Source organism: Lynx rufus, unplaced genomic scaffold (genome assembly GCF_022079265.1).
Source record: "Lynx rufus isolate CCGP_SWC_20201006 ecotype Redwood Valley unplaced genomic scaffold, mLynRuf1.p SCAF_2, whole genome shotgun sequence".
NCBI lineage: Eukaryota > Metazoa > Chordata > Mammalia > Carnivora > Felidae > Lynx > Lynx rufus.
Genome location: NW_025814834.1, coordinates 163,711,631 through 163,726,015, shown reverse-complemented (window position 1 = coordinate 163,726,015; position 14,385 = coordinate 163,711,631). Strand labels below are relative to the sequence as shown.

The following is a 14,385-nucleotide window of genomic DNA, read 5'->3' as shown; positions in this document are numbered from 1 at the left end:
GTAGGGTATTGCCAATATTGTTAAAAAATTACCTGTGTCTTTTGCCCCTTGCGTTCCTCCAGCGGTAACATTCTCCTCTGTTTGAGGTTTAATCTTTTGCTTTTTGAAAATTTAGTTTATGTATGTTTAACTTACAAACTGTTGAGCTTTACAGGGATAGTTGGTTATTAAGTAATTTGCAGCTTCCCCCCCCACCCCCCATTCAACAGTATACTTCCAAATTCGTTTTAGGGTGTCACATATATTTGCATGTAGCTGTAGTTCCCTAATTTCACTGCAATATACTGGTAATAATTCTATGTGTGACATTTTATCCCTTTTATTTACCAGGTTTGTCATTACAAACAACGTCGGTTTGAACCTTCTTAGAATGCACGGATTCAGTTACCAGAATGTAAGGATTTTTCAGAGTACAATATATATCTAGAAAGACCATTTTTCAACTACTTTCTAGTTATGATATCTGTCTTAAAGTCTTTAATAATTATAACAACTTAGTCATCTAGGATTTGGCAGCTGGTGATTTTATTTTTCCTTGAAAACTGGTTATATTTTCCCACTTCTTTGTATATTGTTATGTTGCATAGACTCTGGGTCCTATTCAAAGCCTTTGGGGTAAGTTGATCATTTTGTTTTGTTTCAGGAGTCAGTCAGTTTGATTCAGATCAGTTTGATTCAGATCCACAAGTTAAGTCTCACCTTCTGTGGGTGCTGGGCCCTATCAGTTCAGTTTTCAAAGGCTTTGTTATTCTGCTTTGAGTCTGTCCTGTACATACAACCCTCAGCGATTACTTTAGAACTTGGGCAATACAGTAGTCCCCCTTATCTGTAGTTTTGCCTTGTTTCAGTTACCTGTGATCAACTGTGAGAAGCAGATGATCCTCCTTCTGACTTATCCTCAGAAGGTCAATAGCTTAACACTGTGTTATAAATGCCTGTCATTCACCTCACTTCATCTGGTCCTGTAAGCATTTTAACCATCTCACAACATCACAGTACAAAAATATATTTTGAGAGTGAGGGAGAGACCACATTAACAACATTTATTACAGTATATTGTTGTAATTGTTCTATTTCACTATTAGGTCTTGTTGCCTAATTTATAAATTAAGCTATAAATTATAGGAATGTATGTATAGGAAAAAACAGTATATATTGGGTTTTATCTGTCTCGGGCATCCACTGGGGATCTTGGTCATATTTCCTATGGATAAGGGGAGACTACTGTAGTTTAAATTGCAGTTCCGTTCACATGTCTTTTGCTATAGAGCTTGTGTCTTTGCTGAAGATGCTTAGTTCATGTGTGAGAACAGAATTTATGTGGGTCTCTGCATAGAATTAGGGGGATCCCCTTCTACGTTCTCCCCTTGTGATACTCCATTCATGCTCTTTTTTGCAGGGTTCCCTTTTATTAATCCTTCTGCCAGAAATATGAGGTTTTTCTTGGGAGTTTTAGCTGCCTTCCATAGTTGCAATGGCTGACTAGGGCCCACACTGGGGCAAAGAGGTGAGAGAAAAAAATGTGGATTCCCTCTGTAATCTTCAGATCACAGAGGCCTCCTTTCCCAGCTCCCTTCTTTAGAAACATAGGTGTTCTCTTGGTCCAAGCCTAGGCCTCAACTCTCAGGTCAAAGCCCAGAGGGAGAAAAGGAGAGGAAAAAAAACCAGGTATTCTCCCACAGAAGCTCCTTTTCTCCATTCATCTTGCTAGAAATATAGGATTTCTCTTCATTTTTAATGCCTGTGCTACCATTAGTTTTACTAGATGTCAGGCCTCACGTCAAAGCTGTGAGAGAAAATAGGAAAAACAAACAGGGCATTTCTCCAACTTTTGATTCTCACCAATCTGCCGTTTTTAATTTACTTTTCAGAGCCCTCAGGTAGTTGCTTTTTGTATTTTGTCCTGAGCTTTTAGTTGTAATCAGTAGGAAAGAGTAGTGTAATCATCTTGACTGGCAGTGCAAATCCAGGGAATGCAAATTACTACTACATATCCATCAGAATGATTAAAATGAAAAGTTCAGACAATTTCAAGTGTTGGATAGGGTGTGGTACAACAAATTCTTATATATTCTTATACATAGTGGAAATGTCAGTTGATGTATCTTCTTTGGAGAACATTTTGTCAGAGTCTATTAAATCTGAACACCTGCATACCTTATGATGCTGAAAATCCACTCCTGAGTATACTCCCAACAGAAATGCACATATGTTCACCAAAGATGTATATAATAATGTTCATCGCTACACATTCCTAATGGCTCCAAACTAGAAATTCCCAATTGCTTATTTATGATAGCCTGGATAAATAAATTGTCATATATTCATACACTGGAATACCATATATAGTAATGAAAATAAATTGCAACCACATTAAACAGTGTGGCTGTCACTCAAAAGTGTAATATTGAATTGAAAAAGCCAGATACAGGATGCCTGGGTGAGTCAGTTGCTTAAGCATCTAACTCTTGATTTTGGCTCAGGTCATGATCTCACAGTTCATTAGATTGAGCCCCATGTTGGGCTCTGTACCGACAGCACAGAGCCTGCTTGGGATTCTCTTTCCCTCTTTCTCTCTGTTCCTTCTTAGCTTGCATGCTCGCTCTCTTTCTCTCTCTCTCTCTCTCTCTCTCAAAATAAATAAATAAATAAATAAACATTTAAAAAAAAGAAAAGAAAAGGCCAGACACAAACTAGTACATTTACATGAAGTTCAAAAGCAGGCATAACTAATCTAGGATAATAGTTACCTTAGGACATGGAGAGAAAATAGCAACATGGGGGTCTTTTGGGATCCTGGTAATATTCTTTGTCATGATTTGGGTTCTGGCTACATAGGTGATCTTCATTTTATAAAAATTTCATTGAGCTGCACACTTATGATTTGGGCATTTCTTAAAAGAAGAAGTTTTAAAAATACTTACATTTATCCATCTCACCATATCCCACCTATCCCCTCATTCAATAGATGCTTGCTAAATATTATACCAACTTCAGGGACAAAGAGAGTGATCACAGACCTGCTTATGACATGGTGAGTATCACTAGTGAATACCTTGTGGCCCTAATGGTGAATGAGCTTTCTTATAGTTGTGATATTGAGTCTACCATAACTCATATTAAGGCATATTACATGGCTATTAAGAAAAAAAAATCTTTTGTTGGTTCTAGAGTTAACTGAGAGTTTAAGGTGGCAATGATCCAGTCTCTGAGGTTTACATTTGTAGATTCAAGGAGAATTTTCTTAAAGTACAGATAAATCAAGCACATTTTGTTTTTGCATGTTCAGTCACATTCGGGGAAAAAAAAAAAGAAACCTCGCTACTCAAAAACAATGAAAAATAACTTTTTATAAAGTTCCAAATCATAAATTCACTGCAAGAGTCATCATTGAGATATAGTAAAGTATTTTTTTTAGTTGATCAGAATTGTTTCCCTAATTATGGTACATAAATCCTTGTATTATAAAATATGTGAAATTGTGACTTAACAAGCAACCATAAAAAAGTTTGCTCTTGAAATAAATAGTTTTAAACAAAAGAACAAGGAATTTAAATAAATAAAATAAGGTAGTCAGTGAATTTAACACTCATGCCTAAGAAATTCCCTAGTTTTATTTTTTTTATTTTTTTTTTTATTTTTTTTTTAACGTTTATTTATTTTTGAGACAGAGAGAGACAGAGCATGAACGGCGGAGGGTCAGAGAGAGGGAGACACAGAATCTGAAACAGGCTCCAGGCTCTGAGCTGTCAGCCCAGAGCCCGACGGGGGGCTCGAACTCACAGGCCGCGAAATCATGACCTGAACCTAAGTCGGCCGCTTAACCGACTGAGCCACCCAGGCGCCCCTGAAATTCCCTAGTTTTAATCCAGGAGCTTGTGGAAAGTAAAATTTACTTCTTAGGTCACGAGGACAGTAGTGACCTTAGGCAATGTTGCGTAGTCTGAATTTGTGGCAGTGCTTAGTGCAATATGTGCAGATATTCCAGGATGGAGGGTCAGGGTGGCGATAACCTCCAGAAAGGTACTCGGAATTTGGAAATGATAATAAAATACCGTCACTTGAGGTTGGAAGGATTAGCATGCAATTAAGTAGATCAGCCATCTGAAAATAGAATTAACTCATGCTAACATCTGATTTGTAAGGTGCACAAAAATCTCCTATATCCAGTCTGTGTTTTTGAGGGAATTCTTGTAACAGGTTATAATGGCTACCATTTATTAATCACTATATATTCAATAGTGTGCTAAGAGCTTTATATCCATTATCACATTTAGAATCCCACCAATCTTTAGGAAAGATATTGTTAGCTTTGTTTACAGATAAGAAATCAAGGTTTAGAAAGTGTAAGTACCTTGTGAAATGCTATAAAATGTAACATACGGTGACTCTGGAGTCAGATTTCTTGGTTTCCAGTCCCAGTTCTATTGCCTGTCAACTATGTGACCTCAGACAAATGGCTTAATCTGTGTTTTGTTTTTTCATGGAGGAAATAAAGATGATGATAATAGTACCTGTACTTTAGAATTGCTCAAAGGATTAAGTGAAATAACTCACTTAAGGTGCTTGATAAACAGAAGTCAATAAATAATGGTTATTATTAAATTAGAGGCTCACAGTAATGGATGTTAGAGCTAGTGAATAATATCCAGTTAATGTACCAAATTCAATCAACTGTAGTTAGTAAAAATTTTCTGGGAGAATCATATGTCGTCAGAAAAATGGTTTGGTAACAGTGGACAAAACATAAGAATATATCTGGTAATGACCAAAAGAGAAGGCTATTTGAGTTCAAGGATTACAACTAATTTTCAAAGAGAAGTAGTTCTAAAATAGAAAAGGAATTTCTATCCAACTTGAAAGAAAACTCCCTTAAGACTACCCATTCTCTTTCTTCTAATTACACACTCACGAGACAACCTCTGACTGATCGTTTTCTCTCCTGAGTACATTTAAACCACCACAGCAAAATACCCAGAATGAATTCTCCATACTCAGTATTCTTTTAGATTTAGCTGTCTTTGTAGATTGATAAATTGACATTCTGAGGTGCATATCACTTTCGTATGGGTCCTCTTAACATGTTGATCCCCAAGAGGTTAATTAACACTGGTGGAAATGATAAAGTTGAGTCCCTGAACCTACAAAGCTAAGAATTTGGCTTTGGATATTGTACTACAGCTCTTTATGCTTACAAGTAACAAAAATCACAATAAAATGTCTTAAACAGCAAGAAGGGGAGGGAGTTAATATTACAAAGAGAAGGCGTTTGACGGAATAGCAGGGCAAGAGTGCAAAGCAGATTCAGGAGACTGAAAGAAGCGTGCTTGCACTCTTTCGGCAGTCTCTTGCCACTACCTCTCTGCTTACACATCATTCTTTTCTATCTATAGACCGGCTTTCCCTGCCATAGGACATTCATAGGACAAACAGAAGTAGTACATACTGACTTTAGACCTGAGTAAGTGGGGCTCTCAATGAACCCTGTACCCCTGGGAGGCCCGCCCTTTGGAGAAACTTCTTCAAATGTTCTGGGTCCCCTCTGGTGCCCTGGAGCCGGAACCTAGTCCTGTATGGATCTTGGCAATGGAAGCCCTGGAATGTTCTGTTGTTGCTGGTGGTGGGGTTTGGCCTGGTCAACAGGCCCTTCTGGGTGGGATGCTCTAAATCTGGACCTGGACCTTATTGGCCTCAGTCCCTGTTTCTCCCTTGCAGAGTCCTCTCGACAATAACCCACTCACACTGCCCGGGGTCCACCAGGTGCTGAGGACTGGGACTAACACCAATGGGTATGGGCTCGGGTTGCATGGCCCCTTGCCTGTTGCTGGTGAGCCAAAGCTCCCACTGGCCAGGGCAGTATTTCTTTCATGAGACTGCACCAAATTTAGCTGCCAGAACAGGGCTGATTCACTGATTTGGGGATGATTTTCAGTAACACCGACAGAGGACAAGTTGAGGACCGTGGCTACCCACTTTCCTCTTTGGGCTGCCTGTGTGAGCTGGTACATGGACACTTTACCTGTCTGTGTTCAGATCCAGGAGCCTCCTCCTGAGGAGCTACTGAGAGAGGTATGAGTAACCCACGTGTCTTTTATACTGGGGTCCTCCCCGCCACCCCGGCGTTGGTGCCCAGGGCAGTCACACCACCCTTTTGCAAGCTATGTGTTATATGTCAGGTAATTCTGGTCATGGCCATTCTTGTCCCCTCCCAGAACTTTCCAGACTGTAGTACTGCGAAGTCAGTGTCCCCTTTCTGTCAGTCATTTTTTGCTTTTTATCAATGTGGTGACATTTTGCTGTCCTGGATTGGTCTCAAGACCTGTGGGGCATGTGATAGATATGGCTTACCTGAATGGGACTTCTCTTCTTGCTCTGCCCAGGGCCCCTCATCAATCCCCACTACTGGTAACTGGTATGTGGAAGGCAGGGTAGAGATCAACATTAAAAAGGTCATGTTCTAGCAGTGCAGTGTGATCAAGGCTTAGTTCAAGAGAAGACATGGTTGGAAGATGTGTTGTTCTATGTTAATGCTTTAAGTTCCATAAATAAACACTATAAACTTCTAAATGATAAATTTAACATGACCATAAAACAGAACAATTGTTTTCATTTTCCTGCATCCTCTGGGTAAGACTTGCATTTGTGGTCATCATCAACAAAGCACATTAACAATATTTGAGAGTCATTGGAAACCATTATTCAAGGACATTACAATGGGTGTTGCCATGAGATGAGTGATGATGTATCAGAATTCAATAAATGACATTAGGGAAGTGCAGAGGCCAGAAGATCTATACTGTTTCAATTTTAAAAGGTTCCAAAGAGCCATAGCATTGTGAATAGTAATAGTGTTGGTACCTTTTCCTTACAGTGGGATATATGAAATTAGCCAAGAATGGTATCTTTGACAATAAATAACACAAAGAGGTGGATCCTGCAAACTAGGAAAAGTTTTCATGTGCATTGATTGGACAATAAACATCTGTGTTGGTACCTTTTTCTTGCCCTAAATTTTAATCAATAAACCACTATACCTCACATGAGCCCATGATTTTTGTAATTACTTTTATAATCAAATTGTTGCTATTGATGGCTTCTACCCTGCACACCTCCACATATTTTCCCAGGGCCTTGTATACCTTAGAGGGAGTACTGGACAGAAGATAGTGTTAAGAAAGCTTCTACCTTTGTATCTCTTTTCCATTCCAGAGATTCTCAACTGGAATCTCTTGGCCCCAACTTCACATTTTCAGACAAAGGCTCTGGCTGTGCTAACTTGGTCCAATCAGCCATGTCAGGTGGTCAAGGGCATGGTGTAATGTACAACCCTGACTGCTAGGATGAAAAGGGAAAAGGATAGCACCCAGAGAAAAGAAAACGCAGTTGGTTTTTGTGTTAGTTTTCTAGTGCTATGTAACAAATGACCACAAACCTAGCAGCTTAAAGCAATGTATTTTATTATCTCTCAGTATCTGTTGGTCAGAGGTCTGAGCATGGCTTATTTTCTGCCTAGCATCTCACCAGACAACAATTAAGTTATCCACTGGGGAGACAATTCCATCTGAGGCTCTGAATCATCTTCCAAGCTCATACAGGCTATTGACAGAATTCAGTTCCTTGCAACTCAGAGTCTCATTTTCTTGCCAGATGTCAGCCAGGGCCAGCTCCTAGAGACTGCCCTTAGGTCCTAATCATATGACTCTCTTCTTACAGCATGGAGTTTACTTCTCCAAAGCCTGCAAGAGAATTTCTCTACAGTCTATTCCTGCTGCTGCTGCTGCTATCACCGTTACTTTTATTATTATTTACTACCACCACCACTACCACTACTGTAGGCTTATATAACGTAATGGAATCAAAGGAGAAATGAATCCATCACCTTTGTCACGTAATGGAACCGGATCAAAAGAATGGCATCCCATCATATTCACAGGTCCTGCCCACACTCAAAGGGAGGGCATAATACATGTATACCAGGAGGAAGAATCTTAGGAGCCATCCTAAAATTCTGTCTACCAGGGCTCTTAAAGATGGCCACTACAGTTGCCTCTATCTTAAAGCACTGAGAAATATTTAAACTGTCTGTCCTCCTTATTCTTTTAAGAACAACAGTTTAGGGGTGCCTGGGTGGCTCAGTCAGTTAAGTGTCCTACTTCACCTCAGGTCATGATCTTGCAGTTTGTGGGTTTGAGCCCTGCATTGGGCTCTGTGCTGACAGCTTGGAGCCTGGGACCTGCTTTGGATTCTGTGTCTGTTTCTCTGCTCCTCCTCAATCACACTCTGTATTTCTCTCCTTCCAGAATAAATAGACATTGAAAGAAAAAAAAGAAAGAAAGAAAGAAGAAAGAAAAAGAAAAACATAGTTTAAGGGGCACCTGGGTGGCTCAGTCAGTTGAGCGTCCGACTCTTGATTTCGGCTCAGGTCATGATCTCAGGGTTTATGAGATAGAGCTAGCTCCATGTTAGGCTCTGCGCTGACAGGACAGAGCCTGCCTGAGATTCTCTCTCCCTCACTGTCTACCCCTCCCTGCCTCACACTCTTGCTGTTTCTCAAAATAAATAAACTTAGAAAAAACAAGAACAACATAGTTTACAATATATTCATTGTAAACTATGAATATATGAATATTCATAGACATTCAAGTCTCAGGTACTGGAAATATACATCTCTGGGAATATTTTGTCACACAGAATTCTTTTTCTACAATTCAGGGACAAATTATTAAACGTTTATTTAGTACACTTACAGTTTGACATTTTTAGAAATTCAGTGGATTAAATGATGTGAGTATATACACACATACAATTCACATATTGCCTACAACTTAAATTCTTTTTTTCAGTGCAGACTATTAATAGGGAATTTTTGCCAGCTGGTGTTTCAGAGTTCTTTATAAATTAATTATTGTATTTACTAGCCATGTGGGAGTGGAGAAGTCTAATTGGGTCAAGGAGGCTGGTTCTGCCGGAGACTGAAAGGCAAAGCATGTATAAGGTATCAGTTGCAAATCTAATGCAGTGCTTTTTTGAACACGTATGTTAGAAAAGGGAACCATACTGAAATTACCTGCATATTTATGGAAAAATCACATAATTAGCATACACATTTATTGAAATTTGCCATCAATCTATGGCAAAGACAAAATATTTTAGCTGACATGAAACTGCACAGGTGTCCCATGCCACAGGAGGAATGAGATGCTTGATGCTAATAGCACATTCATTCACTCATTCACGCACTCACACAACAGGACCAGGCTAGATATTATAGCTACAAAGAGGACAATATCCTAGCCTAGTGCTCACAGAATGCTGGTGAATATGGATGTGTAAAGAGATAGAAAAAGAAAAATGTCATAAGTGTAGGACAGTCATAATCAGAGAATATTGTGGGCATTTCTAGGTGGAACAGCTCTCCCAGTTCACAGGTAGGGAAGGGAAATCCATCCAGGTTAGTTCATCACAAGTCACAGAAACCAAATATAGTAAAACTTTATCCTTCAGTGCTAGGACCAGAGGGAGGCAAGCAGGTCACATAGGGCATGAAATTTCAAGGGGTGTTGTCACAGTTGCTGGGCCTGGGTATGTCACCTGAGAGTGTCTCCTTAAATTTTGGGGGTAGGCAGCTGCACACTGAAGCCTTGGTCCTGTTTTTCCCTTTGGTCTTATCCTTAGTCAACACTTTTTTCCCCCTAGTTTTCTTCCTAATGAAAAACAATTGAGAAACTCAGTCACACTGATGTAAATAACTAAAAATTTAAACTACACATTCTTTAAAAGAATTTTCAGTTTAGCAGAAATCATCAAGCCCTTAAACCATGGCTCAAAACCTCAAATGTTTGCAGGGCCAGGGAGTAGCAGGCCTGCATAAGATGCCAGGCAATGAGGGAGATTGTGATGAGCTATTCAAGGACCTTCAAATTCAACCTAAAAATATATACTGTTTTGGACAAACAGAAAGTACCTGCTGGATTATTAGATCAGTAGAGTAGCTGTTTGTATCTTCTGCCAAAGGTTAAAGAAATTTAGTTGCTATGTTAGAATTTCTCTAGGCAAATGGTGTAAGGACATAACGAGAATTGGATGGAAAATACCTACTGGGGGGGGGGTATTCTTTCTTCAATTAAACTTTCCTTGTGAGGCCTTATTAAACATTTCTTTGGCTTTCTTTCCCACAGACCCCAAGATCTGGCCTAGTTATCCTACTCTGCTGTCGCAGCTTATTGTCTTACCTGTATTTCATGAGCCACAAGACATAGCTGGAAAGTTTTTCACAGCTAGAAACTAGAGAGAAATAGATAACATTTAGGGAAAAGGAAAGTTACCATATCACTAGAACTCTTAAGAGTCTCTTGTCTAGACAGAAGTGTATAGTAGATAAGAGTAGTCAAATATACCCAGTGTGCTTTCCTTTTACCAGGAAACTGCAGGTGCTTCTGAAGGGACTGTCAATCATAGTGCTCCCCTTAACTCCAGCACAGTTTGGGATCTTGGCCCAGGTTGTCCAATCAGAATACTCAGTCCCTTGAAAGGGAGGAAGGAGTAAAGCAGCCAGCCTGTGATCCATTCACTTCCTTTATCAGAAGGACACCACTAGGGGAAAAGAGAAGAAGAGAAGTGATGTGGTCTAATTCCTTGTCAACTGAACTTCAGGTAAATAGAATAATGATTTTAGACAGGAGGAGGAAGCCTTTCATACAGAATGCCCTTTAGCAGGTGTCCCTTGATAAAAACTGCTTACAGTAAATAAACCTGGAATCTATTGATTTATGGGACATAGCTTCCCAGGAGGATTTCATATAAACTACACAACTCTTGGAGGTATAAAATGAAGATGTTTTATAAATAAAATACTTCCCATTCTGTGAGGTAACAATCGACAAAACCTCACACAGAAACGTCATCTATTGCTCTGGGCTGGTGGATAAAAAGGGCCTTGTAAAAATGTTCCAGACCTTTCTCTGCTTTGTCTTTGTCTCTTGATTTCCTATGCCCTTTTAATTTTTAGTAAAGCTTGATGCTGGGAAAAATCTGACTGTTGTGAGACTGACTTGGTAATCCAATTCTGTGTGTTATTTCGACTGGCCATGGTAATTGGTTGAAGAATGAATGAATATGCGAACCAGGAAAGACTGATCAGAATATTCCCTAGGATTCATTTAGGAATTCATTTGGGAGAGAAAAGTTCTCTCTCTATCAGAGTTCTTAAGCTGGTAAATGTGGGAGTGAGACACACCGCAGAGAGAGAGCTCACCCACAAAAGGAAGCCAAACAGACACACTAAGAACTGATGGATGGAGACACTTAAAGAGAGAGGGGGCTCCTGGGTGGTTCAGTCGGTTGGGCATCCGACTTTGGCTCAGGTCATGATCTCGTGGTCCGGGAGTTCGAGCCCCACATCCGGCTCTGTGCTGACAGCTGGGAGCCTGGAGCCTGCTTCCGATTCTGTGTCTCCCTCTCTCTCTGCCCCTCTCTTGCTCATGCTCTGTCTCTGTCTGTGTCTCTCTCAAAAATAAATAAAGATTAAAAAAAGAAGTAGTAAGGGATAGGAAGAGAGAGTGAATTCTAAATATAGCATTTGAATCTCTGAATTTTTTCTGTTAAAAACTCCTGAATCCCCTGGACTTCCTACATAAGCCAAGTCAACACATTCTTCTTTTACTTAAGCTAGATTATACTGGGCTTCTGCCACTTGCACCCACAAATTCTGACTAATATTCTAGCTGGAATTTGGTACAGACCAGACTAGGAGGAAGAACTGAGAGCTCAGAAACAGATGAGTCTTCCAGGAAAGAGTAGTTCTCAGAGATAAAAATCGGATAAGAAACAAAATACATATCATAAAACTATTGAGAATTTCCACCCCTGGTTCACACATAAACATTATTGAAGGACTAAATAAGATTGCAACTTTTACAACAATATTTTCAACCACTTTATCCTGAGCAGTATGGACACACACTCTTCTGCCTTCCTTTTCTTTTCCCAGCTGTTCACCGTGACCAAGTAAGACAGTGTTTTCCAGCTTTGGCTTTGGCTTAGGAAGCAAAGCTGTTTTAGAAATTGTCGCTTTATGTTGTAACTACCTATTTGTTTTATATATACCCAATTCCTTACAGATAGGAGATAAATCTTATTTATTTCCTCAACCTCAGCACCTGGAACACAGTTAGTGCTCAATATTTGTAGAACAAAGGAAGAGAGGGGTTTTATTTTTGCCATCATTGAAACTATGCACAGGCGTGACCAAGGGGAAATTGCATGGGCTTGGTTCCTTCCCACTCCATACCAAATGTGCATAATTATATTACTTGGTATGCACCAAACTGTTAGCTTATGATGAATACTTTCATAGTTAAGGCATGCTGCTAACGTTTGTGGTGAGCAAGGAGTGACTACCCTAAATTGTTCCACAGTTTAGAGTAGTGGTTAAAATCACAGGCTTTGGAACTAGAATTCCTGCTCTGTTGCCTGCTAGCTTTGTAACCTAGGTCAAAGTGCTGTGTCTCAGTTTCCTCATCTGTGTAAAAGGAATAAAAATATATCATAAGGTTGTTGTCAATATTAAATAAGTACTATGTTTAAAACTGTGGAAAAAGAGTGTCTAGCACACAGTAAGTGCCATGTGTTTGCTGTGATTATTCTTATTGTTGTTCTCCAAGCCTCACTTTTATAATGGTAAAATGGGTATAAAATTATGTCTGTGGGTAAATTGCAAATAAGATAATGCATGTAAAATTCTTGAATTTTGTAAATGCACAATACAAAGCAAGTATTAATAGCTATTATTAGGATATAGTTAGATTAATTGGAAGTTAGCATGTGCACCAAACATGTGTTACCAACTTTCAAAAACAAAACAATAATAGGACTCATTAAAGTGTACTTGCACACTCTTAAGTAGTGTAATGTTGGAGTTAATGTCATAGGCATGGAAACCAGTTTGCCTGGGTTCAGATCTCAGCTCTACTACATATTACTTGTGTGATCTTGGGCAAGTTACTTAACTTCTATGGGTCGCCTCTAATAAAATGAGATTAATGACAGTGTCTGCTTGATAATGTAGCTCTGAGGATTAATTGAGGCGATGCCTCTAAAATAATAAACACGATGCCAGAAAAATAGTAAGCAGGCAATAAACATTAGCTTATTATTGCTGTGAGCCTCAATCACTTTCAATGGTAAAAATGAGGATGTAAGTGTCTACCTGACCAGACTGGTATGTGGATAAAATATGATAATGCCAGTGAAAATGTCTAGTAAATAGGAGATATTTCATAAATGCCACTTTTCTTTCCCATTTTTATGATTCAGGAGACAACTCAGAACTTTACAATGCCTTAAGGTTATCAGTATAAATATCAATTGGATTTCTACATGTGCGGTTATAGACAGAGAGGATCAGGTAAAATTTGATCAGTGACACATACTAAGTGTTGTTTATTGAATAAATATCATTTAGACCATTCAGTTGGCTTATTAGCTGTTCTTTCTTATTAAAGAAGATTGTGCCAGAAATACCCTGTTTTTGTATATTCGTTTGATTCAGGTCACAGATAAATGGCGATTTGCTCTGTTCAGAGAAGGATAGAAAAGTAGGCTGGTATTTCAAGTTTCTTACAGCGAACATGGTGCACAATCTGCTAGAACTGAAGGAGAATGTTATTAATCAAAAGGTGCATGAGGAGGCAAAGGACTTCATTATGCTGTTTTGCTCCCACAACTTGCACCTGGAGCTTTTTAATGAATGTGCCCTTTGGAGACAGGTGGCACTCTGCAAAGCGTAAACCTCTCTAAACCTCTTCTTGTCTCAAACTGACACGTCTTCATGGCACTGTGAATAATCAATCTAAGCCTTAAATGATGTGAAAGGCTTTGGTAGGACTGTAATTAGTTGAAACTATTTTTTTCTTGGTCTTTAGGAGTACACATGGCTAGAACAAGGGAAAGAAAACGTCAAGAAACAGCTGGAAAAAAGAAATCATGTATTCATTGAAAAAGGCAAGCCTATAAACAATGATATTGTGTACTGGGTGAACAAGTACAGTAGATGGCAGTTTAGTAACATCCAATATCGTTTTGTCATGTTTAGAAGTCATCTTTTTTTTTAAAGAATATGTAAAAAATATGCATCTTATGTTTTATATGTTTATTGTCATCTTTTCTGGGATAAGTTCTGTGTGTGATCTCTGTTGGCTTAGAGAAACAGAATTGTTATAAACTTGTCAAATAGTACAGAATATAAAAGGGACATTGGGGTGCTCTGGGATTTTTACACCACATTTTATTAGCATCTCATTCATTTTGAAGCACATAAAGATTTTTTTTTTTATTTGAAGCAATAAAACTTGGGAATTACTCGCAAGTAAAATAACACCACAACCA

General features: G+C 38.9%; 1 long non-coding RNA gene across 1 annotated transcript; it reads left to right on the top strand.

Annotated features, from left to right (window-relative positions):
* The first annotated feature begins 320 nt into the window (after positions 1-320).
* Positions 321-13,974, top strand: LOC124516316 (uncharacterized). Its single transcript, XR_006963019.1, has 3 exons — positions 321-394; positions 2,969-3,034; positions 13,923-13,974. It is a non-coding gene; the product is annotated as an uncharacterized LOC124516316 (long non-coding RNA).
* The last annotated feature ends 411 nt before the right edge of the window (positions 13,975-14,385 follow it).